Source organism: Camelus bactrianus, chromosome 23 (genome assembly GCF_048773025.1).
Source record: "Camelus bactrianus isolate YW-2024 breed Bactrian camel chromosome 23, ASM4877302v1, whole genome shotgun sequence".
Classification (NCBI taxonomy): domain Eukaryota; kingdom Metazoa; phylum Chordata; class Mammalia; order Artiodactyla; family Camelidae; genus Camelus; species Camelus bactrianus.
In genome coordinates, this window is record NC_133561.1 from 1,668,246 (window position 1) to 1,692,345 (window position 24,100).

The 24,100-nt window shown below is 46.3% G+C and overlaps 1 long non-coding RNA gene across 4 annotated transcripts in view; it reads right to left on the bottom strand.

The window, feature by feature from the left end:
- LOC123617216 (uncharacterized) overlaps window positions 1–24,100 on the bottom strand; it is a 39,072-nt gene that overhangs the window by 5,415 nt on the left and 9,557 nt on the right. Inside the window, exon 4 of one of the 4 annotated variants that reach the window (XR_012501757.1) lies at window positions 5,457–5,550. This is a non-coding gene — a long non-coding RNA (uncharacterized LOC123617216). Of the gene's footprint in view, window positions 1–5,456; window positions 5,551–11,644; window positions 12,772–19,311; window positions 20,391–24,100 lie in introns of those variants that run through there. The other 3 variants (XR_012501755.1, XR_012501759.1, XR_012501758.1) reach the window with 3 other exon arrangements.

The window sequence follows — 24,100 nt, forward strand, 5'->3', positions numbered from 1 at the left end:
ATTCTACAAACTCTGATCTGAGTCATTTATGTCTTGAGACAAATCTAGATGGTTACGTACTGTTCTAAAATCTTTAATTGAACAAAGATGTGTTGATTTGCAAAGCATTTAGACCACTTCTCTCTCCTGTTCAAAATCCTTCCAAAGGTTAAAGTATTGCTATTTTAGCTCCCGTTTCCCAAGTACAGGGAGGGTGATCACTGCTTCCTTTTCTTACATAACGAGGTAGATGGGAGCCCCCTAAAATTTAGGGTGGGGGGAAGAAGAGGGTGATGGGGGAGGAAAGTTTCTAGGCCCCTTTCCCAGCCTCAAAACCTCTCTTCCCTCTGCTCCGATCTTCGGGGGCCTGACCGTGGTTTACCAGTATTAATTCTTAACATAGAAACAATCATCTCACCTGGGGAGAAACCCACGGGGCAAGGACAGCTTGGGCTCTGGGCTTTTTGGATGGAAGGACATCTGAGGATGCAGAGGGGAAGGAGTGGTGACCATCTGTCCCCTCCTCTGAGCGTGTGAAGTGAACACCCAGGATGCTTTTGTGGGTTTGCTCTGGTACCGAAGGAAAGGAGGGGGCCTGGGTGTCACCGAAGCCGAGGAAGATGTTTCAAGGAAAGGCCAAGTAAGACATGACCTCAAATGTAGCCATGAGCTTCAGGAGATCGTGTTCAGTGGGAGCTGCCTGGGGGTGAAGGGATGGAAGCAGTGCGAAAGTGAGTCGGGAGTGAGTGGGAGGTGAAGAAATAAACAAAAGGACAGATGACGCCACAAATTCAGCTGTAAAGGGGAAGAGAGGAAAGGCTGCAGAAGGGCGGTCTAGGGAAGGCTTCTGATTTGGGGTTTTTGTTGAGATGAGAGAAGCGAGCATATTTAAACCTCTTTGGCAAGGATCCAGGGGAGAGTGTGAGGTGAAATGGTGATGGTGATGGCGGTGGTGGTGGCGGCGGTGATGCCTGCTGACTGAACAAGTGAATGCCTCCCAGTACTTCTAGGCGTCCTACACCTGTCTCCCCATTTCAACAATAAATGCAGGGCAGGGGCTGTCTCCCCCGCACCGTCCACCTGTCACGCTGCCAGACATCCAGCAGGCACGCCATGGATACTTGCTGATGAGCACGTAGCGGCATAGTTGTCATCAGCACTGAGTTTGCCTTTAACTAGTAGTGTCACTTTTCATCCATTTTCTTTCCTTAATTTTGGCTCCCTTTTTTCCTCTCCTTATTTTGGTCAGTTTCTCTTCCCTTGCCTTTTCCTGTGTATTTTTGGTTATTAGTCCTTTCACAGCTGTCTTTGCAAGTATATTTTGGGATTAGACCCTTCATGTTCTGCCGTCTGACTGTACTGGATGGACTGGGTAAGGCAGCCTCTTCTACTGAGAAGACCCATGGCGTCAAGGGTTTGGTTAACACAGTCTGAGCAGCACCACATGACCCAGTATGACACTGAAATACTGACATGTCATCCAGGATTTGTCAGCTGAGGTCACTTCAGTGTGTGTGTGTGCGAGTGTGTGTATAAGTGTGCACATGTGCGCTCCGTCCACACCCAGTCCCTACGGTCACGAGCTAGAAAAACGACCCGCCTCTCCTCTGCGCTTTGCTGTCTCCCTCGCCCTGGGTTAATAACGACACAGCCGTCACACATCTAAGGTTCCCCACGTCTCAGCTTCACTCGCATGTTTAATCACCTGAAAAAGCAGTTCATTATGTTTTATACCCCACTGCCATGAGCATTATTTCTTAAATATGTTTTGATTTAGCTCAACGAGGTTCATTGGTTTTTGTAAAATAAAGTGACAATTACGAGGTGTTTTGATGGGGAGAGTCCCAGCCTCAGAGTCAGTCTTGCTTGCACATCCAGACACGACTATGTTTTAGGTGGGCTCCACAGCTAGGCTTTGAGTTTGTCTGGCATCTCAGCCGACCGTCATCCCCGTCACAGTCACCACAACGCTGTCCTGAGGGCTGCTCACTCCCTGACAGTATTTCCCTTACACGATTCCTGGTCATCACTGCTATCGTGCAAGCTCCCATCCTCCTGACTCAGACGAGGAAACTGAGGCTCGGCAGGAGTGGACTACTTGCTTAAAGCCACTCAACTAGTGGCTCAATTTATAAAGAAGGGACCCTTCCACAAGTTTCCAAAGAGGAACCCGTGTCCCGAGCAGGTGAAGGGTGGCGGGAGTGGGTGGGGATGTCTGGACCCAGCAGACAGCGGGGGAATTGATCCCCCGGCACACGACTTGCTCTCGTGGCTGCTGGGACCAGACTCCCACCAGGAATTCCTAACGCCACGGCTAAGGGAGGTTGGAAGCTGGGATATAATCGTGCCCCACTCCAGGGAAAAGGCACAGCTGGCACGATGCGTAGAGAGAAAACAGGCATGCGGGGGCGAGACTGAGAGGTTTAGGCATGCTTCGTGTTAGGCAGACCACCTGGCACCTGCACACGGTCACCAGGCGTGCCTGTTAAGAATGCAGGTTCCTGGACCTATTCCAGACCTACTTTGGTGAATCCTGGACCGGAGGAGGCTGGGGCGTGCTGGGGGCCATGTGACCACTAGGATGGGGAACCCCTAACTGAGGTAAGAGCCAAGAGGCTGGGGTCATGGACACTAGGAAAGGAGATCGTATAGGAAACACGGTAATTTAATGTGTCCAGCTCAGGCTTCAGAATTCACTCTCCGCACTTGCTTTGTTAGCACACATACTAAAAATAACTTACAAACCAGAAACCCGAAGAAATACAATGACTTATAGACTGGTGGGATTATTTTTGGAAAAAAATCAGGAAATTTGGGAAAATAGAAAGAAGACAATGGAAATAACAGACAATTCTACAACTAGAGAAAGTCCCCACTACTGTTCTGACCACGCCCTTTCCATCTTTTCCAGTCTCAGTAGATTTATCTAACTGGGGTCACACTCTCTACTCTCTTTCGTCCTAATCTCTTTTGTCTTTTGTATCTATCCGAAGCAAATTTTCAAGTTGCTAAAAATTCTTTGAAAAATTAATGACTGCCTAACACTACCATTTGGGTGAAATAACTCATTCCATGATGCTTTTATCACTGGACGTTTAGTTGCTTCTGTTTTTTCCCTGTTATAGTCAGTGTATAGATACAGCTTTTGTTCAAAATTTAGACTTTCTAAGTTCACTGATCTTCTTCTTAGCGAGCTCACGCAGGTCCCACTGCAGGGGTTCTCAAAGACACGTGTTCCGGTCTGTTTCAGTGTTTTGCACCTTGAGGTGCATGTCTGTCTAGCTGGGGCCCAAGGGGATGTCTAGCTCTGGACGCACAACAGGGATTGGGCGATGAGTCTGGCTTAGTAATGTACGGTCAGAAAGAATGAATGAACAGTTATCTTACTAAAATCGAAATCAGGGGATTTTGCTGAAGCTGCTTTCAAAACATGAATGACCCAGGCTGACATAAGGAAAGCATAAGGATTGCAAGGTTTGGTTTCTAGATGATTGTTTTGGAGTTTTTCCAGTTAAAAAAGTGTTATTTGCTAGTACTAAGAGTATGCCAAAAAATACGTCTTCAAATGCAGAAGAGATAATCAGGTTTCACTGTCCCAAGTCAAAAGGAAAAGCATTCCTTTCTATCCAATCTCTAAGGCTCTGGCCACCCGCCTGCTATTTCTCTTCGATTTCACACTTTGGCCTGGCCTCCAGGCAGACACTGTCAGGACCCGGACCAAAGAATAAAGCTGCCAAAATAACCCTTTCACCTGCTTTTCCAGGCAAACCAGCCGTCTCAAGTCTGTATGTAGAGGATCCTTAAAATTAACCTTTGGTTATAGGAATTATTGGTTTTGTGTCACATTTCTTACAGGAATAGCTCTCCCTGATATCCGCCAACAACATTCATGGAATGTACAATAAACAGAAGCTATCTCCCCTGAACCTTCAAGCTCATAGAATTTTAACACGATTGGGTTCATTTCTTGGCAAAACCAACCGTAGGCAAACTTTGGAAAAAGACGAAATGTGGCTCTGGATGGTCTTGCGTTGATGTTCTGGGGTCCTTACACATCCTTCCTTCTCTCTGTAAACCGGGAATCTACATGGTTAGTAGGAACTCGGGTGATCCCGCAGCAGGCGACAGACACGTGAGGGCAGGAAGCAGGGAAGGTGGGGTGTGAGTGACACCCGGGGGCCACGGGACTGTCTTGCCGAGGTCGGGCTTTTCCTGTGCTTCCTGCAACAGAAGCAGGAGGCCCACGGTCTGCCTCCAGCCGGGCCACGCCCACTCTCCAACTGGTCAGCCACTCACCCGCCTGCCCATCCCTCACCCATTCACCCAATCATTTAATAGATCTTAGATAGACACTCATTTAGGATATTGAACCATGGCGGGATCGGGGGTGGGGAGCCCTCAGGGATGAATTTCTAGTACGGACTTTGGGCACATTAACAAGCGACCACAGTATGAAGTAAAATTCAAGAAATACTAAAAGATAACAAAAATTTTTGGAAGTTTTTTTTCTTTTTTTTAAAACTTACTTACTTCTACCTCATTTGGTTTCAAAAAATGATTAGGCGTGGCTCCAGGGACACACATGACGCAGCAGAATGCAGGTAAAGCAGGCGAGGAGGCCAGGTGGGGGGACAGCAGGAAAAAGGACGGAGCCAGAGCCAGCCCCGCGCACAAAGTGCCCGTCCTAAGCACACGTGTTAGTAGGGGTGGGCTGCACATTTGGGCCTAAGCTTTCTCAGCTGCCAAAGAAAAACGCATCCCGCTCTGCGGCAAATTCACTGTATGCACAGATACAAAAGTTCTTGGAATCAAGGCCTGGGAAAAATCTCTTTCATGGCTCTTCATTTAGGCTACGTTCATGATGTAGTGGACACTGTTCCCAACCCCATTCCTTCCAAACATATGAAGCTGTGTCCCACAGAGCTGTCTCCTCTAATGCAAACAGTGCTCTTTGGCGAAAGCAGCTCCAGGATGGCCGCCGGCAAAAGAAGGAAGCTGGACCCTCACCTCACACCATATGCAAAAATTAACTCAAAATGGATCAAAGACCTGAAAGTCAAGAGCTCACATCAGAGAACTGTTAGAAGAAAATGCAAAGGTAAACCTCTGTGACCTTAGACTCGACACTGGGTTCTTCTATGGGACAGCAACGCACAGACAACGACCACCCATGAGTCACTGGAGTCCGCAGCACAAAGAGCTTCTGTGCTTCAAAGGAGACAGCGAAGAGCAAAAAGGCCGCCCAGAGAATGGGAGAAAACATTCGCAAACAGAAGGAGCTTTTCCTAGAATTTATAACGAACTCCTACAGCTCAGTAAAAAAGAGACAAACAGCCCCGCTGGAACAACGGGTGAAGGATCAGAACAGGCGTTTCCCCAAAGGAAATATGTAAGCAGCCAGCAGCTCACGAAAAGATGCTCAGAACCGTCAGCTGTCAGAGAAATTAACATGGAAACCCCGGCAAGACACCACTCACCGGGAGCAGGATGGCTGCGTCACAGTCAGATAATCGCCGTGGTCAGAGGCGATGGTGGGCTGGGGCCTCGGACCGCTGGGCAGACACACAGGGGCTGCGGAAAATAACCGGCAGCTTCTCAAAAATTTAGACATAACGAGACTATTTGCAATTCAACTCTTAGCCTTACACGCAAGAGAAATGAAAACATATGTCCACACAGAACCTGTACGTGAACGCCTGTAGCTGCGTTTGCAATACCCAAGCGTGGGAGGCACTCAGGTGTCCATCAGCCGGTGGATGGACAGATAAAACGCGGACTATCCACACAATGGAATATTCTTCAGCCGCTAAGAGGGGTGAAGGGCTGATACACACCACAGGGTGGATGAACTTTGAAAATATCACGTTAAGTGGTGAAAGAAGCAAGTCACAAAAGACCACGCGTTCCATCTGTTTGAAAGGCTCAGACTGGGCAAATCTGTAAAGACAGAAAGCAGATTAGTGGTTGCTCAGGATGAGGGGAGATAGACCGGGTAGAGGTGATAACTACAAGGTACGGTTTTGAGGCGTTTGGGGGGGGGCTAGGTGATAAAAATGTTCTAAAATTGATTTTGTTCCTGAATGTACAACTCTGCACCTTAAAAACGAAAACCATTGAATTGTACACTTTAAATGAGTGAACATTTACGTCTCGGTAAAGATGTTATAAAAAAAAATCAACTTTAGGGGGTGTCAAAGCGTTGTAATCAAGTATGTGGCCCCCTATGGCCTGGCTCGGCCCCCGACAAGCGAGAACACCTAGAAACAGACAGGCTGCCTGTCTTCCTGGAAGTCTCCCATTCCCAGCATTTCTCATGCATGGGCTTTGATAAGAAGGGGGCACCACAGAATTCAAGTTACACTTTCTGGCAGGATCCTAGGATGCAGTTACTTTTTGATGATTAAGGATAAATTCACATCCCTTGCGATCCAAAACCAGAATGCCTCCACTGGGCCTGAAGGTTCCAGGACACTCTGTGGAAAGCGCTTTGAGGTCTTTGGACCACGGGACTGGCTCAGGAAACGGAGATAAAACATTCAGAACGATGTCAGCCAATGATCAGGGTAACTGCCTAATGTGGAGTGAACAGCTCCCCCAGCCGTGACCCCACGCACCACAGCGGACCGAAGTGATACAAATGGGAAAAAATGGTATCACTCATCTGTGGCATCTAAACAAAGACACAGATGAGCTTACCTGTAAAACAGAAACAAACTCACAGACATAGAAAATAAACATGCTTACCAGGGTGGAAAGCGGGTGGGAAGGGATAAACTGGGAGTTTGGGATTTGCAGATACTAACTACTACACGTAAAACAGATAAACAACAAGTTCCTACTGTACAGCACAGGGAACTATATCCAATATCTTGTCGTCACCTATAGTGAAAAAGAGTATGAAAAGGAACACATGTCCGTTCCTAGATGACTGAAGCACTGTTCTGTGCACCAGAAACTGATACAACATTGTAAACCGACTCTACTTCAACTGAAAGAAAAGGAAAACGTTATGTTACACACCTTAAACTTACACAATGTTATATGCAAATTATAGCTCAAAACTGGAAATGATTACAGTTAAAAAAATAGTGGTATCTGTTCTGGTTTCTTAAAGTTCGTAGGTGAAAAAGCCACAGTAACTAAATAAAATAAAAAAGTCTTTTGAAAGACGGATGTTCAGGGAAAACAGTGTCTCACAAGCTCTGGGCTGCTCACTGGCACCTGCGTCATGTTATTTCGTGTGACATGTAGAATATACAAATGCTTCTATTCTTCCACCAAAAATAACTACGATATAAAGGTGGGGGCAAAGGCCATCTTGCTCCAGGCGTCACGACCTCGGATAACTCTCCGCTGTGAACCACTCGTCTGGTCAGAAGGGGCGCAGGAGAGGAGCCCTGGGGCAAGCAAGATGGCCTTGTCCGTCCAGAGGCCCCGCTGGCTGTGTCCGCCCTGCCTGGACGCGGAGGCCGGCTCCGTCCTCACCGGCTGGCTGGCTCCGGGTGCCTCGTAACACGAGGCTGGATTCGGTCACAAACGTCACACTGGAGGAGACGGCCCAGGCCCAGCTCTGTCACCTGGAAGCTCACCTCTCTGCATCTGCCTTCTGCAGACAATTCTCCCTTGGGTTCAGGCCTCCTCCCCAAATCAATTATTTTGAAGACTTCTAAAAAGAAGTCAACACGACCAGACTGCCTGCTGCCTGCAGAAGATGTGCAAGGTGAGCGGACAGTGATAGTGAGTTCAAGGTCTCAGGATGAGTTGTTTTCAAAGTGACTTTCCTTAAACGTGCGGGAGAGTCGCCTTATCCGCGTATCCCAGCAGAGGCTTGGAACCGCACACCAAGGTGGGGTGACGGGGGGGCCCCACCGCTGCTACTCACCAGCGGGCCCACTAAATCTCTCTGGGCCCAGTTTTCCTCATCCGCAAAATAAAAAGGCAGGGCTGTTTTACAGTCACCGGGAGACGGTATTTAAGGTGTTTTCTAGCTGCAGCATGTATACCCGTCTTAGCTGATCCTGTTCATCAGATGTGGGAGAGATCAGACTTGAGCCAGAACACAGAATTTTGTCTCCACCAAGAATGGCCTTGGCACTGGGAAGGGTGGCTGAGCATGAGGCCCAGCTGGGATGTCAGAGCCTCGGCAGGAAGTTCAGCCTCGGACCCCGGACCTTGCCCTGGGGATACGGCTCCTGACAGAGGAAGGAAGCCACCCCAGCTGGCCAGGGCCCAGCACGATTCATCAGTGGTCTCGCCCAGCCTGAGACTACGGCTCCGGGCATCAGCTACTGCAGGGTTCTGCTGCTGGAACAAGACACCTGCTCACCCTCTTACATCTCAGGCCAGCTACTATCTCATGAATATTTACGAGTGCCTACTATGCACCAGGTCCCAAGACTATAGCAGTGACCAGACTGACAAGCTTAGGAGAGGGGAAAGGAAGGAAGAAATGAATCATGATCAATATGGGAAGAGCTGCCCTGGGGGTAGGGAGGACGTCTGATGGATGCAGTGGTGGAGAGCTAGGGTGACCACGACCTCGAGAGTCAGGCCAGCAAAGGCCCCTTGGTGGAGGTGACGCTGGACGTGGGACCCACGGGCTGGAGGAAGCTGGCCTGGCGAGGACAGGGCAGCAGGAAGAGGACACAGTCCCTGGTCTGGAGAGGTTTGGGGTGTTGGGGACCCACAGAGCAGGGTGCCGGAGCCAGGGAAGCGGAGGGGGTGGAGGGAGAGGGGCGGACAGCAGGTGGAGAGAGGCTGGACCAACTTGCCAGGGCCCGGAATACGGGCAGGAGTCTGTCTGGACTTGACTGATGCGGTGAAAACCACTGAAGGGCTTATAAGGAGTGAGGTGGGTGTGACCATGGGTTTTCAGATTACTCTGGAGGTTGTGAGGAACATGCGCCAGAGAGGGTAGGAGTGGAGGGAGTGGGGGGTTATTCAGAACTGATCAGAAGGAGTGGGATGGGGGTTCAATCCAGTTTCCTCAAAAATCATTAGCCAGTCGCGCCATGTTGTTAACGAGCTTGTCTTTCCTTGATCCTTCTTAATTTATGTTCGACATCCCCCATGGACACCGATCTGTTTTCGGGCTGTTTTGTCCATCACTTACCTCCATGCCGGCGCCAAGGTGTTCCAACCGCGGTTATTTTCTCACGTTCTGGGCTACGTGGCAGAGCTCACGCCCACTGCCTAGCTGTTGCAGGGGCGTCTCGAGCGCTCGCAGGCCAGCGTTTTCAGACTTTGCAGCACATACGCTCCCAGGTGATTTAACAGGCAGCAGCGTTTGGGAATTGCTGACTCATGTGTTTTTTTCTGGATGAATTTTACCAGGATGTTGTCAAGCCTCGCCCCCTCCAAATTCTTACTGCTGTTTCCACTGGGCCTGACCACGTTTTGCAGCTTAGAGATAACTTAGGGAGAATCAACTTCTTCACAACGTTGCGTCTTCCTAAAGACACACGTCCTTACCCGACACGCGTTTCACGGGTACTTGCCCCTTTCTGTTACACCCTTCAGGGCTCTGTCTCGTCCGGGACGGCTGCAGCTGCGAGCTTTTCTCCCACCGCGGTGTCGGCCCTGCTGCGTGCGGACTGGCGTGCTGGTGGTTTTATTTTTTAACCTATTTTTAACCTCCTGCTCTGCGCTTTGTGTGGTCTCCATCACTTTTGCACAAGTAAATGGGATTCCCTTCTCCCATCCAGATTGTATTTATTAATTTAATTCTTTTAATTATGGTTAGAAAAGGCAGACTTCTGCCTCCCCTTCAGCTCCCGCCACCGTCACTTCTGCCCAGCAGGGAAACCGTCCTTCACGTCTGGGAACCCTACCACCACTTTCTCGGGACTCCTCTTGTGGCCTTACGCAATATGGCGCTCCTGCAGCTGAGTTTCCCATAAACACCATGCCCGTAGCCCTTACCTCAGTAACTTCACAAGATATTAAGCACACAATAAATTTTGTGAATAAATGAATAAAGGAATGACAGCTACCTAGAAGAAATAGGTGAACTGATAAATGAACAAAATTAACGACCCTCTGACTCAGCTACAGCTGGCCCTCCACATCTGTGGGTTCCATCGCCATGACTTCAACCAACTGCAGACTGAAGTATCAAAAAAAAAAAAAAAGAAAATCTGGAAAATTCCAAAAGGCAGAACTTGAATTTGCTGCACACCAGCAACTATTTACACAGCATTTACGTTTACTGCATTTACAACTCTATTACAGAGGGAGGGTAATAGTGCGGTGGTAGAGCACATGCTCAGCACACACGAGGTTCAATTCCCAGCACCTCCATTAAAAAAAAAAAGGGGGGGTATAGCTCATGCCCAGCATGCACGAGGTCCTGGGTTCAATCTCCAGTATCTCCATCAAAAAAATAAGTAAACCTAATTACCTTTCCCCTGCAAATAAATAAATACAATTTTTTTAATCAAAAAAAATAGAGGTTTGTGGCAAGGACATGGATTATCAGGGAAGATTTATTTCCTAGTCAAATAAAAAAACAAAGGTATCCAAAGGATGTGTGCAGGTTACATGAAAATGCTGCATCACCCTGTACAAGGGACTCGAGCATCTGTGAACTTGGTACCCCCAGGATGGGGGAGGGGTCCTGGAACCAGTCCCTCTGGGATACGCAGAGGTGACCGTACAACCAAAGTTATCTGATACACTTTGTGCAGAAGTTCAAATAAGCTAACAGTCAGGATTTAGTAGTGTGCTGTGGGAAGACATCCTTGATCATGAGTGGAATCCGTCAGTCAGTCACTCATTCCTGCAGTCGTAATGCCCTACTACGTGCCAGGAGCTGTGTCGGGTGGGCGCAGACTAGTAAAACTCAGAAGCATTCATCTTTGCTGTCCTACAGACTCTGTGGGAAAGCAAAGAAGTAAATACAAAAAGAATGCTCGCGAGCTACCACGCGTTGCCGTAGAAATCTGAACGCGGGGAACTAAGGACATAGAGAAAAGGGCCGTCAGTCCCAGGCGGGAGGAGGGCGCCCCGGGACAGAGACAGTGACCCTTGACCTGGGTCTGATATTTTATCACCTACTCAGATTAGGGAAGAAGGGGTGCTTATCACACCTACAGATAATGCAGAACCTGGAGCCACACACCAGATGGCAAACTCAAGGAGTAAAACAAAATCGTGAGAGGACTCCTTCTAGGAATTTACATGAAGGGGGCGACTGCACGGGAGGGGGTGACTGCACGGGAGGGGGTGACTGCACGGGAAGGAGGTGACTGCACGGGAAATGGCGACTGCATGGGAGGGGGTGACTGCATGGGAGGGGGTGACTGCACGGGAGGGGGCGACTGCACGGGAAGGGGGCGACTAGATGGGAGGGGGTGACTACACGGGAGGGGGTGACTGCACGGGAGGGGGTGACTACACGGGAGGGGGGCGACTGCACGGGGAGGGGGGCAACTGCACGGGATGGGGTGACTGCACGGGAAGGAGGTGACTGCACGGGAAGCTGCTCATCCTCATCCTGCTCATAAGAGTGCAACCCGGAAACCCGCATCACAGACACAACAGGACCCTCCAGGATCATTAAACATGATGTTGCCGTTCTCTGTTTGTCCCCTGCAAAGACGCACAGGGCAAGAGAAACAGCATGCTGCAAAACAGAACTGAGCGTGGCCCTATTCTAAAAAACGTACATTCATATCAATATGCATGGAGTTTCTTTCTTTATTTAACAAAAGAGGTATTATACAGTTCGGCAATTTTCTTTTTTATGTATTATGTCATAGACCTCTTTCTACACTTAAAAAAGACAACACATAAGCGCCATTGCAACTGTAAACTGACTGATAAATAACTGTCTTCTCTGATACTATTACAAACATAAATTTGCATACATCTATAGAAGGCACTCTCTCCTAGAGAGAAGAATTTGGGGCGATTTTCACTTTCTTCTTTGTACTTTTACCACCTGAAAATGAACAAACATTTTTTTAAAAAGCAATAAACTATAAACTTTTAATCATAAAAAGCTGGTCTACATACCAAAACAAAGAAGGTGACGCCCTGATTTCCTATCTTCCAAATAAAGCACACAAGAGAGGGAGGGGAAAGTGACAGTCTGCATGAACCACATCTGGGGTTTTAGTTCATCTCACGCACAAGCTCAGCCTCGGTGCAGAACCCCATGGGATGCTGTTGCGGCTAACATCCTAAAGCAACTTTAGGCGACGTTAACAGAGTTAGAACCCTCCGACCACGGCTCTGCGAGCTTGTCCGGCCGCTTGCGGATTCAGCTCCAGGTCTGCACTACAGTCAGAGACACTACAATCCAGGGCGTGCCCAACCAGGACAGAGATGGGAGATGCTGGCGCAGCTCAATGTCAAGAGGACACCCAACAATTAGCCTGGAAAAAAGATGCAAGAGGGCACACGCCTCCGTGAGACAACGTCTCCGTGAGCTGTCCATGGAAGACAGCAGAGTTCTTCTGTGTTGCCCCCAAGAGCAAAACTAGGGCGAAGGAGTGGGATGTTCACCCAGAGGCAGAGTTCCGCCCTGTGACACACTACAGACCAGAGCGGGCTGCCCACAAAGCAGCCGGTGCGGAAAGGTCCCCATGCTCTAAGTGCTCCAGGCGGGCAGGCGACCCCCGACACGGAAGTGATGGTGCTGGGGGATTGTTCCCGACGACATCCAAGCTCACTTCTAATTTTGAGACTACAAGGTGTGTTTTTCCTCTGTGAAGACGCATCCTCCTTGACCCCATTTTCTGTTCACTTCGACTACAGCAGAACGGAGTGTCAATGGGAGTGTCATTCTAACTAAAGCCAGAAAGAGACAGAAGAACACCATATGATACAGCTTATATGTGGAATCAAAAAAGGGACACAAATGAGCTTGGCTACCAAATAGAAACAGACTCACAGACACAGAGAACAAAGTCATGTCATCAGGGGGTAGAGGATGTGGGAAGGGGTAAGCTGGGAATTTGAAAACTGCACCTCTCAGGGAGTGATGGGAATCATGCGCTCTCCTGATCGTGGTGCTGGTTTCATGGGTGTGCATCTATCAGAACTCATCAAATTGTTCATCGCAAGTACGCGCAGTTTACTGTACAGGAATCATCCACAATAAAGGTGGTTTTTTAAAGTGGGTTTTTCTTCAGAAGGCAGTTCTGCAAACTCCTAGTCATCCTTTGAAACTTGCATAAGGGACTCAGGACAGTGCCTGGCATCTCCTTCAGAAACCGTCCCTGGCTTGTCCTGGCGCTGTGGAACAATGACTGATTCCCCCCAACAACCTGTGTGCTTTGTGCCCATCTTCCTGTCTCCCCTCCCCGCTGGCTGACTCCTCGAGGAGCGCCTGAAGTTTAGCGCTGCTGGGCCCCACGCCTGGCGCCAGCTGAGCACACCGCCGGCCGTGATGAACACTCCAGAAGCCGGCTGGAGGCTCAGGGCTCCCCCGACGCCCCAACAGCTGCTTCCCGGAGCTGGGTCACTTCTGCTTTCAGGTTTCTCCCCCAGATGGGGTGGACGCCGCGGTCCCGAGCCGTGCTGGTGGCCACAGAAGGGAGCCTCAGAGGAAAGCTGTCTGCTCTGAGGGACAGTTACTTTCACCCCTTAAATCCCAGTGTTGTCTCCCTTCCATTTCAAGCTCCCAAAGAGGAGTTCTCTACGGGAATAGCTGACTTTTGTGCAGTCGTTTCTGCGCTTGTCTGTCCCCTATCCAGAGCCCCGCAGAGTGGCATCCTTGTCTTTCTGCACAGGGATCCTGTCCTCTGAACCTTGTTTACTGTCCTGAACTATAAAAAGGAGCCATTATCATTACGTCTGTTATTCAGGATAACCTATACTGATGCTGACGAGATTTTATAAACCAAAGACCAGAGCCTGTGTTCAGTGGTACAGGGAAACACTGGGATGAGGCAGAAACTGGGTGGTCACAACTAACTGGGACATAGTGTCACTGGGTGTCACCCTCTCCTCCCCGAGTACAGGGCTCCTGAATGTTGAGCGTGTCTTTACCCTTAAAAAAGGACCCGGGGGAGGGGGAGGGTACAGCTCAGTGGTAAAGTGCGTGCCCAGCATGCACGAGGTCCTGGGTTCGATCCCCAGCACCTCCATTAAAGATAAATAAACCTAATTTCCTCCCGACCCCTGCAAAAAAATAATAAATAAAAGAATGAAAAAGACCCCAGCAGTTCACAGAAGCACGGTGCCCCATTATGTTTCAACCCATTCCGTGAGACGGAAAACGCTCTTGGCCCTGGGCCTGAATTCCTGGCTCCGTGATCTACTAACCTGCAGCCCTGGGCAAGTCAGCTGCCTTCTCTGAAGGATGTAACACGTCCAACACATGATACATGCTAGGCCCTCTCCTGCTTTCCTCAGCTCCTGGGAGACACTGAAACGATCACTTTACAAAACCAAACCAAACTAAACTAAACCAAACAAGATAAAAGTAACTCTAAAAAAAAAAAAAAAGAAAAAGACAACAGGTTTAAAATAAATGTTGGCTTCCAAATTCCTGAATAGTTCACTCCAGGAAGTGTGGTCACCTGCAGAATCGGCTGGGTCACACCTGGCCTGGGGGCCCAGTGCCCCACTGTGGGCGTCAGGACTGGACGCTGTGTGTTTCTTTGGGTCAACTTCCCTGAAGCAAGTTCCCCACTTAGCTCACTCGGCAACGCTGATTCAACTTCTGACACGTGTGTTGACGGAGGCCCTCCAGAATCCAGTTCAAACATTGTCAGAGCCATGCTCTGTGTTCCCTCAAACTCAAATGCTGAAGCTTACGGATGACCGTTCCCGGGAGAAACCCAAGTGCTCTGCAGATCTGCTTATGTGAACGTTTCACAGCAAGTAACATTGTGTAAGTTCACGTTTGTCCAACAAGGGTTCCTTGTTTCAAAATCAGTTAACTAGTTTCCTTAGAAATGTTTTTTAAGTTCATTCTTGATGGTTTTTCCCTAAATTTTTCCAAGCTATTGAAGGAAGGCTGACTAATACATTACGTACAATGTAGACAAAGCTCTAAAAGAAAAGCAATCTAACTTAAATTTAATGACAATGAAATATGTCTGTGATGTGAGACTATGTGGAAACAGCAGGGTCTGAAGCAGAAAGTACAGGATGCTCTCCTCTCCCTTTTAAACAGAATATGTACGTATATTCAGGTATGAGAAAGAGACCAGAACAGTATATACCAGGCTAATAACCCTGGTTATCCCCAGGTTGCAAAACTACAAATGACTTAAAAATTCTTTTTTCTAATTTCTAATTTATGCATCACCTGGCAGGCAGTCTAAAATGAGCATGTGTCCCTTGCTTAATAGAGGGTGAAAAAAACCCGAAAGTTATTTTTTAAAATATATTTAAAATATGTTTTACTTTAATATAATATAAAATATAATCTATTATTAATATATTCATAATATATATTTTATAAGCTATGATATAAGTGTAATATTTAAAATATTTTTTAAGATCTGACTTTTAAGCTAATGAGCTGGATGGACAATTATGTTAATGTTATTTATATGTAAAGAGCTCTTACAAATCAATAAGACCTCAAGCGCCTTTGTAGGAATGTTTTACAAAGGGCCTGAACAGATAGTTCACAGAAGGAGAAATTTCAATGTCCAACACAGGTATGAAAAACTAGACCTCAGTCTTAATCGAAGACGTTCAGTTTAAAGGCAACACACCTCATCAAATGTTCATTAACTGTTGGATGCTGTGCAGAGGAATAAGGCAGTAATGAGAGTTACCAGTTTTTGAGTGTTTACGGACAGTCACACACTGAACTAAGCCTAAAAACTTAAGTAACCTGTAAAAGATGAATCTGAAACCAAACTGGACTCGTTTGACTAGAAATCCCAGGCCATCTGTTAGTGGGGCAGGGAAGAGGGACATTAAGTTGCTTTCCGGGAGTTTGCTTCAAAACACACCGCTGGCTAACTGGTCAGAGCCTCCCTCCTGAGAAGCTACTGCCCACAGAAGAAAATAAGCAGAGAGCAAGCAAACCGAAGTACAAAGTGTGCAAACTGAGATGTGCAGGCAGAGGGTACAGCTCAGTGGGACAGTGTGTGCTCAGCATGCACGAGGTCCGGGGTTCAGTCCCCAGCACCTCTGTTAAACAAATCAATGAATAAACCTAAGTACCCCCTCAAAAAAACCCTTAAAAAATTGTAAATAAAGTGAAATGTGTAAATTAGAGAAATAGTGAAATAAACTAACTTATACCCTAACTTATAGCCTTAAACATGGCTGTTTTGAGGAAGTTGTAACGATCTAGAAAAGTGCTTGTGACAGAATATTTTAAGCCAGTCAAACACCCCAACCAGACAAAGATTTGGTGAAGCAGACAGTTGATAAGCCTCCAACCCTTGGGACAGAGCTTCCAGGCAACTTTTGTGTCCTACTCTTAAGTATACAGAAGAAAAAACTTAAAAAAAAAAGAGACCCCCAAATTTTATAATTAATAACATTGGTACCCATGCAATGAGAATAGGATACTGGTAAAAGAAAAGAGAAAATTCAGAGAACAAAACAGAGTTTTTGAAAATTAAAAAAAATACGGTGTGGCAAATTAAAACCTCAATAAAAGATAAGGAGATAAAGTTGAAGAAATACTGAAAAAGCAGGAAAAAAAAGATCAAAAAATGGAATGGGAAGAAAAAAAGAAAATTAATGATTCTATCCAGGAAATCCAATTTTCAAATAATAGAGTGTTTAAAGGGGGAGGGGGCGGAGAAATTAGAGGAAGAAAAGGAAATTATCAAAGAAACAATTTAAGGAAATTTCCCAAACATGGAAGATAAGCGTTTCCAACAAGGACCTACTGTGTAGCACAGCCAAGAATATACGTATACACCTACACGGACATTGCGTACAATGTAGACAACACTCTGAAAGGAAAACAATTTATCTTGTAAGAACCTGTAACAGAAAAGCATCTACACATATACGTATATAACTGAATCATTTTGCTGTACATTTGAAGCTAACACAATATTGTAAATCAACTATACTTCAATTTAAAAAAAGTCTTTTAAAGAGAAGGAAAAAAAGAGCTTTCAAACTGAAAGGGCCTCCAATGCCCCACTCAGTGAACGAGTCTTCACCTACACCAAGGACATCATTAATATGTGGAACTAACATAATACTGCAGATCAGCTACACCTCAATAAAAATAAATAAATAAAATAAAGTTTAAAAATAAATCAATTTAAAATATCATCAAGCACTGGGAATAATGAGGAACAAGCCCACATATAGAACGAAGTAGGTTTCACGAAAAGGGTCCAGTACAAGTCTGGCATTCAGGTCCTCAACAGCAGCCCTAGAAGGTAGAAGACAACTGACTTGATTTGCCTTCAAACTTCTGAGGGAAAATCACTTCCAAACTAGAATTCCATACTACCTACTGCACAGGAGGGAAAAACAGAGACATGCTGAGATACGTGGGGTTGAACTTTGCCTCGCGCTCACCCTCTCTCAGAAAGCTACTGAAGGATGTGTTCCAACAAAATGAAGGGGTAAACCCAGAGAAAGGAGAGTGAGGGGTCACTGAGTTGAGCGGGGCTAAACAGAGCCAAAGTCACATTTTCCAGTGTGGAAAGGCCACAGATGGAGTGAAAACTGAAAACTAGGAAGCAACAATATAAGCATACCATTTAGATATATTGAGTTGAATACAAACACACTCAGATAAAAGAGTAAAAAAATCAGTCACTTCTAGGGAATGGGAAATTAAGAGGTGGAGGTCAACGTCTGGTATTACAGGTCTTGCAGAACCATTGGACTCGATAAGCCACCTGCACATATAACTTTGAAAAGAGCAAAAATTAAATTTAAAAGTTAACACAGACAGTGTCATTCCTCGCAGAAGGGAACCATGCTACTACGATTTGAGTTTGCTGCTTTCTGAGGACGTGAGTTCATGCAGAAACAGCACTCAGAGAATCTAGGAACAGTTGACAGACATCCCAGATACCATCTCCCACAAATATCAGGTGTCTCAGAGAGGCCTCTGGGGAGTGCTGGGCTGCAGTCAGCGGATGCCTGAAACCCTGTCAGGTGCTTGGAGAGCAGGTACTCTGGGTTGTTGACGGAAGGGCTGCCAAAGGGCTCCGGTGCCAAACACGTAAGGCAGAGCCGTCTTTCCTGTGTCACACCCAGAACCTCTGTGCTGCTGCAGGCTGTGTGTCAGCACCCTTGCACATGGATGCGGGGGCGGTGCACACGCAAGAATGCTTCTGGATGTTTTCAGAGCTGGATCTGGGAGCCCAGAACCTTGCTGCGGTCACACAGAAGCCATCACTTGGGCCTGAAGAAGCAGCCCTAACAGAGCTCTCAAGAAGTCAGCCACAAAGGTGCTCCCAAGGGTCTGAGCGTCATTCCATCCCCGTCTTACGGCTGCTTTAATGTTAAAGCTGTCACCCCAGACACAGCGCTCCTGGCAATGTACTTGACGCCACGTGGCTGCTTCCTGCACTACAAAGTCAGTGAGGTTTTTTTTAGATAGTTTAATGTGATTGTATCATATGTAAAAACACTGTTCTGGGAAGGGACCATGAGCTTCACAAAATTGCCAGGAGTCCACAGCGGGAAAAAGTCAAGAACGCCTTCTACCCGGGTGGGAGAGAGCTGTCCAGGCCGCCAGCTGAGCGGCCAAAGCTGATTCAGTTCATAGATCAGCTGTTATTTCATTTGACTAGAAAGCAAACAGAAAACGAGCACCCTACCACGAAGCCTTATACTCTTTAGGAACGAAGGTTCTTTCCCCGATTTCAGCAGTGGCGTTACACCACAAGATCTGAAAAGCGATCGTGAACAGTCCAGCACTCAGGGGCAGGCGAGTCACTGTTTATAGAGCCGAGGACCGGACGTCTGGTCGTGCCGCAGAGATTCACACGACCGTCAGCTCTTCCCGGTGAAGGAAAACGGGATGCAAGCTATCAGGGAACCACTGCTCTTGAAAGCTCCTTAATTTTCTCACAAGATTTGAGGTTGCGCCCAAAGATGTGTTTAGGGAAAAATTCAAGACACTTGGCAGAAATGGTAGACTTAGTTCCACCTTTTAAAGATGGGTTAGATGAGGTTGTAAGTCCATCTTAGGAATTTGTAATTATATACTATCTTCTGTAAGAAATTCACCCATTAGTTTTTGGTCGGCCATATAAAGTAAGTGAAGATGATAACTTCAAGTGTAAAAGAAAGGGGGAGGGTCCAGCTCAGTGGCAGAGCACACGCCTGGCATGCACGAGGTCCTGGGTTCAATCTCCAGTACCTCCATTAAATACATAAACCTAATCACTACCCCCCACCTAAAAAAAAAGCAAGCAAAAAACCCCCTCAAAACAACAAAAAAATCTTTTAATGAACAACAAAGAAGTAATTTACAAAGTACACAGTACTATGAAAATGTCTACAATGAGGAAATTGCCAGGAGCTGGAACAGGGAACTTGCACGGGCCGGCCTCGGGCGTTCTGGCTCCTAGAGACACCAGGACCAGGGCGAGGTTTACGGGGGCGTTTCCAAACAGTCTGGACTTGGGCCACCTTATTGCTGATTTTTTAAAATTTCATACGTATTCCTTCCTTCAAAAATTTGTTTTCTTTTTGGTTTATGTATAATACGCCACCAGATTTTGCACTGTATGCGTCATGGAGGAGCCCCTGATGGGCAGGTCTGGAGACTAGAAATCTCCAGGCAACTGAAGCATCAGCAAAACACGTTCACGGTACGTGCATAACGCTGCTTGTTTGAGGAGCGTAGGTCCTGCCTGGTGGAGTCCAGCCTGAAGGCTACCTCGGGCCCGCTCAGCACCTTGGCCTGAGAATCTACTGAACGATATACTCCAAGTCCAAGTGGTGTGTGTTCCCAGGACCACAGCTGGCTTTGGCAGACGATATGATTTGATTCAACGTGCCAATACTTTTAGGTTTTCTTTGTTTTTCGAAATTTTCAACAGACCGTGGCAATTACTCAGTGAATTTGTTTGCCTGGAACAATTTACCCGAATTTCATGAAAGAGGTGACTGCTGCCTTCTCTGGGTTTATTATCAACAACTCGTCTCCTCCACGTTCTGTCTCCAGACGGCACAGTAGCACAATCCCCGTCCTCCTTCGATGGTCCATGTCATTATCTTCCAGACACAGCAGGAAGTGTGGACAACGTCGTGAGCTCTGATCTTCTGGGAGGTTCTGGGAAACTTAGCAGGTTGCGAGTTTCTGCTAAAATGTTAAGCTACTTTTGCAAGGATTCTTTCCTGGAAATGTCTAGTGACATTGGATTTGTAACAGACATAGTCTACAAATCATTAGCGGGGCAGTCACTCTGGGTATCTCAGATTCATTAGGTTTTGAATGTTCATGGGGCCATTTTTATATTATTTAAAGGGGCAGTTCTGATTTTAAAAGGAACACAAGCCTACTGGCGAAACAAGACAAGGAAAGAAAAAAAAATTCAGGAAAAGGACATTTCCTTAAATTTTACCACATAATAGAAACATCTAGCTATATTTCTGCCCAGTTTTTCTATGTGTATTATTGTATCATTGTGATTATACTGAGATACAAATTTATATGCAGATTTTTGTCATTTAACAGCCTAAAATATTTATTGTCCCATACTATTAAAAATCTTTTAAAATCTATTATTAGAAAAGATATTTCTGAGAGGGGGAGGGTATAGCTCAGTGGTAGAGTGCCTGCCTAGCACACACAAGGTCCTGGGTTCAACCCCTAGTACCTCCATTAAAGTAAATAAATAAACAAATAAATAAACCTAACTGCCTCTTCCCCCAAGAAAAATTTAAAAAAGAAAAAAGATATTTCTGATAATAAGAAAAACAGAAATTTTGAAAAATATATGGTAGTACACAGAAAGCAAAAATTACCTGTGATCCTACAACTCAAAGTAATCATATTAATACTTTGCCATAGTCCCTCCCTTTCTCTTTAGATGCGTTTTCTTTTCCATAGCTGAGAGAACGCATTTTTATCCTGTTTTTCTTCACTCATGTATCTTGAGTAGTTTCTCACATGATTAAAAACTTTTCATTAAAATTATTTTTAGTGCCTGCAAAAGTTCCACCATATCAATACACCTGTGCTGAGATCAATCTATCATATATCAATAGACCACAGTTTGCTTAACCACTCCTCTCCTCAGTGAAGGCTTTTCCTGACAGGTAATTCTTTCCTTGAGTAATACAGGAGTTTTGAATTTTATATTAATTTTCAAGAAATAACTACATAGCTTGAGAAATTCACATCAAAGCTACAAAACAGAAAATAGGTCATTATAAATACGGAGTCAAGATGCAGTCATTTTTAACCACAGTAATGTGCTCAGCTTTAAATATTTGCTGCGTCTACATTTGTTTCCCACCTTTTCCAAAGAGAGCCTGAGAGAGTTTACAGAGAGACTCAGAAACTAGGACAAAGGGAAAAGGTGCCAAAGGCAGGCCGCACATTTGATTCTGAGCATCCAGCAGCCAAAGCAAATTAATTTTGAGTCACACTTTCCTTACAATGAAAAGCAAGTTCAGCACAGAAGGGCAGTTCACCCGGTATTGGGACTGAGACCTAAGGGAACTCTTTTTTCTTTTCTTTTTACTGATAGCCTTATGCTTAGACTCTTTTTGGGGTTTTTTTTTGGGGGGGTGATTAGCTTTTTAAAAAAAATTAATTAATTTTTTAATGGAGGCACTGGGGATTGAACCCAGGACCTTATGCATGCTAAGCTTTGTCACTAGGCTATACCTTACCCCGCTAAGGGAATTCTTTATAAAACAATCAGGATACAGGCATGGTGCTGAATCTAGGAGACAAGGGGGTCTGGGTCCCAGATTTCGCTTTACTGCCAACCAGCAATACGAATTGGGTAAGTCACCATACGACCCAGGAATCCCACTCCTGGGCTTATATCCAGAAGGAGCCCTACTTCTGGATGACACCTGCACCCCAATATTCATAGCAGCACTATTTACAATAGTGCTGGAAACAGCCTGAATGTCCATCAACGGATGATGGGATAAAGAAGATGTGTTATCTTTATACAATGGAATACTACTCAGCCATAAAAATCGACAGCATAACGCCATTTGCAGCAACATGGATGCTCCTGGAGAATGTCATTCTAAGTGAAGTAAGCCAGAAAGAGAAAGAAAAATACCATATGAGATCGCTCATATGTGGAATCTAAAACAAAAACAAAAACAAAAACAAAAAAACAAAGCATAAATACAAAACAGAAACAGACTCATAGGCATAGAACACAAACTTGTGGTTGCCAAGGAGGCAGAGGGTGGGAAGGGATAGACGGGATTTCAAAATTGTAGAATAGATAAACAAGATTATACTGTATAGCACAGGGAAATGTACACAAGATCTTGTGGTGGCTCACAGAGAAAAAATTGTGACAATGAATATATGTATGTTCATGTATAACTGAAAAATTGTGTTCTACACTGGAATTTGACACAACATTGTAAAATGATTATAAATCAATAAAAAATGTTAAAAAAAAAAAAAACCAAATTGGGTAAGTCACTTACTCTTACAGCCTTTATTTCTGTCATTTAATGGTCCCTTTTGAGGACCTGCTATGTGCCACTGAGATTACAAAAGCGAGTAAGAAGTCTGCGTCCTGAGGGAGCACAGACCCTGGGGGGGAAGACATGCATGGAAGCTGCTTGTTTGAAAACTTGGCAGAAAAGTTATAGTAAAAGTGTACACAAGTCTGTGAACGTCCCATCTCATGTCGCTGACGTTCCGGTTAATCCAGACACCAAAGAGCACCTTCTGTAAAACTCCATTCTGCTGGTCGAGATCAATGTCCCGAATTAGGGCATATTAAAATGCTAACAGGACTGAATTGGCTAGAGTGTCAGGGAGCTCTGTAACTGGGGCTGCTAACTTCATCACAGAGAAAGCTGAGCGTGCACATAAGAGAGCAGCCAGGGGTTCTCATTCGCTTTTGTAATTATAATGTGGGTTGTTTTGCAACGTCTGTTCCATCAAAGAGTTACATGCTTTGTTGGAACACCAGTCCTCTCTATTTCTTTCTTTCCCTCCATCCCCTCATGTACTTTTCCAGCAAAATAGTCTGGCGAAGCTCTCTTCTGTGTCCACACAATGCCCCCACCATCCACATTGTTGCAAACCTTCCTTTGCTGTTTCCCCCTCAAGTTTAAAAGTCCCATTCCCTTGGCACTGATTTTGCTTTGGTTCCCTGTGTCTGGTCAATAACCTTTAGAGCTTTTTTTCTGAAGAACACGTTCAGGCTTTTTGCTCGCCTGTCCTCACTGACAAGACTTGTCTGCATTCCGGGAAACACTGGGATTTCCCGGTGTCTTCCTCATGTGGTTCTCTGCTTGTCTCCCCCACCCCCTTCTAATTATTCATATACATCTTTACATTATTAGCTTCCCCGGTGATTTAATTGTTAGAATTCCTTTAGTGACTCTGCCGTTTTTCCAGAGTAAATAACTACTTTGGACTTAACGGAAAACTACAAAGACTCTAATCAGGATTTTCCATCCAAGGAGGTTTTTTCACATAATCTTTGTCTCTTGGCACGAGACCCCTCGTGGGTCACCATGACAGTCCCTCCTCTCACAGGACTCAGACTCCCACTTCACCAGGGACACTCGGACACTCGACTTGGCACGTCCCTGACTCCACAGTGCACACGCACCCGTGCTCCTGCACTTCCTGCACAGAGGCAGGCGTATTCTGCTCTCCCACTGAGCTGTCAGCCCTGGGGCGAGCGGCCGTGTCTGCAGTAAACCCTGTGCGGGGCAGTCGGTGACTATTTCTGACCGACCCCCTCCCTCCTGGCTCCGGCCCAGGGGTCTGAATGGAAGAGGTCCTCTTCTTCTGCAGTCTTGCTTTTCTGGCCACAGGACTGGGTAAGGGACAGGCCTGTAAACCAGCGCGAGCCAATCACAGCAGCCCATCCTTGACCACTGGGATTGGGCCACCGAGGGACATGTGACACAAACGGGCCAGAACCCTCTCTGATGGGTTAAGGCAGAAAAGCCATTTGCCCCCTGTGTGTGGAGCTGTAGGAATCGGAGCCTGGACCTGTCGGGCACAGCGTCTCCCACCAGAGGAAGATGATCTGGGAGAAGCTGA